Consider the following 5,000-nt stretch of genomic DNA (forward strand, 5'->3'; position numbering starts at 1 on the left):
GAAATGTAACCAATGGGCCGCTGATTACCCTTCCTTTGGGCCGATCGCTGGCCAAAATGATTCAATTATATATATAGCCTATTCTATCGGCCCAAAAGGTGCATCGGCCCACCGGGAAAATGCCCGGTATGCCAGATGGCCAGTCCGCCCATGGCTAGGAGGGACTTGTCTGTATTAGTTCTAGTAAGTGTGTGAGTGAACTTGTGTTTAGTTTGACTGAGTCTGTGAGAGACAGGAGTGTGTGTTAGTTCTAGTGAGTGAGGGTGTATGTGTGTGTGTGTGTGTGTGTGTGTGTTAGTTCTAGTGAATTTGTGATTAGCTGTACTCTGTTAGTGACCCATTACAGCATCCAGATAAAACATTGCAATAGTCTTGACACACACACACACACACACACACACACACACACTAGAGGGTGACACGGGAATCAATTTTCACTCCCATCCCATCCCGAGCCCACACAAATACTCCCGTCATATCACGATCACGTGACAGCCCCCCCAAAAAAAATTCTGTCCCGCAAAATCCGAGAGAAAGACTCCCGAATCCCGTCCCGCTCCCTATGTTGATGTCTAAAGTTATCTGACTGTTAGGCTACAGTAGCGTGCGGTGACCATACATTTTGGTAGGGCAGAAAGCCTTGTCTAACATATTTTACAGGACTTTGCTGTAGGCTATGCTTAAATCATTTCATAGTTAGATCTCATCCCATCAGTTAAGTTTGCACCGTTCTCATCACGTTAAACCAGCGAAGCATAGCAACGTTGTTGCTATGAGTAAACAAAACTATTTGTGTTCCGCCAGGGTTATGCGATAAATATATTGAGGAATGCGATCGTCGAGGTGCCATGCCCCAACATTGCATGACACATTAAACTCAACGAGAATCGCTTTCCCGGACAGCTCGTGCAATTCATTAGAGCTGTCCTTCGCTGACGCCTGTAACTGTTTCTTTGCATCCATTTTGCCTTAGGGCCTATCGCTGAAGCTGATTGATTGTGAACAGGGCAGGTTCTTGTCTTGCTCTGATAGGCTACCAATCAACAACGTATTGTGGGTTGTAATTGGTTCTCTTTTCTAAAACGAAATGCCTCACTTCTTTGGGCGCACTCACTGCATTGCAGCGTCATTTTTTTAAGTTAATAATATCTGGCTTCCCACCAGCTCCCGTTTATTATTTCCTGTCCCGTCCCAATCACAATATCAACAGTGAAATTTACTCCCGTACTGCGGGAAACCCACGGGAATACCGTGACCCGTGGGAGTCCCGAAAAATTGTCACCCTCTCCCATACAGAAAAATCAAGGGAAAAAATATATTCACATATATGCAGCTACATCCAGCTTATATTTAAATAGATGGCTACAATATATTTAATACATATATAGTACAAGAATGCATATATGAAAGTATATGTGGGACCCAGCAATGTAACATATATGTGGATATCATACATGAACATATATGGTGAATATATTAAATTAACTTATTTGCACACAGGCAGTGATGGGTGGGGTCAGAGCCCGTCCCTTATTAGACATTCTCTGGTGGGGTTTACAAAAAAGGCTACCTTCAACTTCAAAATACGTCACTACCAACTTACTCTAAGGCAAAGATTCTAGAACAGAGCTCTGTTCTAGAATCTTTGCTCTAAGGTCGTTGGAATAACGGTTAAAATGTTTGCAGCTTTTTCACTAGTTCTACATAAGCATAACTACAGTAACAGCTACTACTAGTCCAAATGTAAAACGTTTGCTCTGGTTAAGTGGATTGGCGGGGAGTATGAGGGCAAAACCAGCATTTTGCCGACTGACTGCATTAGTAAACCTAACGTTAATGAGGAAGACTTCAACGGCTTTCAACGGCTCCTAACGTTATGGGACAACATCTTGCTATCAACTTGCAGCTAGCTATGTGGTGGAGGGGAGGAAGGCAGCCAAGAGGTAGTTGGCCGGTTTACGAGGCCATGGTGGTCAAAATTGCTGGTAAGTAGATCTTCATTGTATGCTAAATTGCTTTCATATAACATTTGCAGAAGTTAGCACTCTAATGTCCGAATTAAAAATGGTATTATTGGTGGAAGCTGGAAGCTAACCTTTGCTACTTTCTGTAACATTAACGTTAGCATAAATTAGCCAGCGGTAGCTTTATTTTTTTACACCTGAAAGGGGTTTGAAAAATAAATTCACTGAGAAACGTTTGGACAATTAATGAAAACGACTTGTAATGACAGTGAAATACCAATTTAACCTGTCTCCCTGCCATATTTGGTAGTATATTTGCCTCTGGCATGTAGATTGATAGGCATAGATAGAAGCTATCTTATGATTTGTCATGCAAGACAGAAAATGTAACGGTTAACATTACTACTGTAGCCTAAGGTCAAAGATCCTTGATTACTAGCAAGATAGAGCAACGTAATTCGTTACTATGGGAGCAAAACGGGACAGTTCCGGTCTGCATAAGTGGGAGTGTCACCCTACGTCACTAAATAAACTTTCTCTCTTAATAAGCAATAACAACAGATAAACATAATTGTGTTCACAGTATTATTGTCCATAATCATGTATGATACCAATGAATCATTCTTAAGGACATGATATGAATAATTTAATTAGTCATGTGAACCGAGCTAGCTAGCTAGCTAACGCTAGCTTAAAATGCTATACAGGTGGATGGTAGTAGCTATGGCAATACAGCTATGCGCTAACAAGTGACTAGTAGTTGAAGGACTTCGCTTAAACTTAATATACTGTTGCAAATTCGCTTGAGTATAAACTATCCACTTTAACTAATGTCAGTAGTGTTATTCAGCTAGTTGTCATTTCAAAGAAATTACACTTCTCCGTTTAAAATGTTACCTTAGCTAAGAGGCTAGCTAGCATGATAACAACCGGATAGTAACTGGCAGCAGCATGGTCTAATATTAAGTTATTTTATTACAAATCCGAACACTAAAAAAATTACACTATTAGGCTTGAAATGATCCCAAACACTTACAGATTATGACACAATTTTCCAAAAAACCCTCAACAAATCCAGAAAGACAAAATGACCAATTTATTGGTAAAATTCCACAAGTCTCCATTGACATTAGTGCAGCAAGGGCTTACTCTGGTCTGCATAAAGGGGGATTTCCCCCCCTCCCCCTTGCAATAATCGAACGCGGAAATTGTCGAACGTTTGCGCCTCTCGCTCCGCTTGAACCCTCTCTGCTAAGGTGTAGACATTCTATGCACTGTGGTTTAGCTAGTTAGCTGCTATTGTTGCATCATGGACAACACTTAGAGCTATCATTAGCTTTTTTTTTTTTAGATAGGATGTAATGTGGTAATGTTATGTGCTGGAGAGTATTAGAGTGGGCGTGTAGAAATTGAAGACACAAGTACTGTGCTTAATTTCATGGAAATGGTATTGCAAGTAATGTGTTTTGTGCACTATCAAACTACTTTGTCATGCTTTGTGCACTGACATTCTTGCAAAACCATTCACACCCATGCTAAATTATGAAAATGTAAAAGTTGAATTGTATTGAAAAGGACCATGTATGGTCATGTAGTGCATTTGAGCACTGACACCCCTTTTTTTTTACATTTTAGAGAGGCAACACTCGAAAGCTACATCAAGGACACCGGAGGATGGACCCGAAGACCTGAGACCAAGACGACCCAAGCCCAACCCATAGTATGCTTCACTGACAAATGTTGATGCTTCATCATCACATAGACCAAAGGTAATCAAAAATTAATGTTTATTTATGAATATAACGTTTTTGTTAAAGGTCTATTTTCGAATGCAGAACATAACCTTTTGTTTCTGAGAATTTATACATTTGTTTGAGTAGTTTTGATCTTTTGAATGACAAGAAATTAGCTTCAAGCTACTGGGGACACAAAGTGAACTGAAAATATACCTTTCCAACCATATCTTTCTATGATGGTTGGTACAGCTTCCCTACAGTCTCAGATAGCAGTCTCGGATGGGAGACACTTCATGAGTGGGAATATCCCAGGACATTACATATTACGCGAGTATACCCTTTACCAACGCCACTCTCATTCATGCTGTATATTCTGTTCACTTGCAGGTTTCAGAGAAGGCTGGTAGAGCTCTCTAGGAGTGTGAGCTGTGGGAGATAACCAAGAACTGACAACCACCTACAGAAGAGGTGGCGATAATGGCTCTCCAAGAGGAGGTTGTGAGTCTGAAGGCTTTTATTCAACAAGGTTTGTAGAGTGTTTTCATACAGATGTGAACTTTTACATTAAAATGTACATGTTTAACTTTAATGAAATAGCAGCTTCTTGGTTGTATAAGTTTAGTAAAAATTTGAGGATGAAACTAACTTTTCCTTTCAGTGTGCTTCTCTCTTCTGTGTATATGATATATTAGTTGTGTTGTCTCATTTAAAAGTGTTAGGCTGTCTGTGTGGACTGCTTCCCATTTTCGCCTCACCTTCATAGATCTTTTCTGTGTTAGTAAACTGTAACTATTTGAGGTCCTAATTGATTGTGATATTTTTTAGGAGGCACTTAGAGGGAATGCCTGGACCCTGAGAGGACTAAGACGATAATTGGTGAGTTTATTTTATTTGTATGTCTTTCTCTCCAACTCACTTTGTAATCTCCAATTATCGTGATAACACAACAGTGTTTCCGCACTTTAGCATCTGTATTTGTGTCACTAATATTTTGCATGTTCTATTTGTATATGTTCTGTCTTATTCAGAGGCCACCCTGAAGCAGTTCCCAGGCTAGACACTCACTCCAGATTGCTGGGCCAGGCAATAAATGCCAAAGTGACAACTGAGGTTCCATAACAAAAACAACAAGATTTTCAATAAAATAGAATAAAAGATAACAGAAGTGTTGTGTGTTTCTTCCTCTTTATACTGATACTATGGTTAATTTTAAGTAAACACAAGTGAAATATTTAATGATCAATGCGGAAAATATCAAACCATAGTAGAATATGAACTATATTAGATAAATATATGTCTG

The 5,000-nt window shown here is 39.6% G+C and overlaps 1 long non-coding RNA gene across 2 annotated transcripts in view; it reads left to right on the forward strand.

Annotated features, from left to right (window-relative positions):
* Positions 1-1,685: 1,685 nt before the first annotated feature.
* The window catches only part of LOC121694007, a 3,402-nt gene continuing 87 nt past the window's right edge, over positions 1,686-5,000 (forward strand). The window contains exons 1-5 of one of the 2 annotated variants that reach the window (XR_006025647.1): positions 1,686-1,985; positions 3,600-3,733; positions 4,088-4,226; positions 4,526-4,576; positions 4,729-5,000. The exon at positions 4,729-5,000 is cut by the window's right edge and continues 62 nt beyond it. This is a non-coding gene — a long non-coding RNA (uncharacterized LOC121694007). The other variant, XR_006025648.1, reaches the window with a different exon arrangement.

The sequence above is a fragment of the Alosa sapidissima genome, chromosome 20, assembly GCF_018492685.1.
Source record: "Alosa sapidissima isolate fAloSap1 chromosome 20, fAloSap1.pri, whole genome shotgun sequence".
Lineage (NCBI taxonomy): Eukaryota > Metazoa > Chordata > Actinopteri > Clupeiformes > Clupeidae > Alosa > Alosa sapidissima.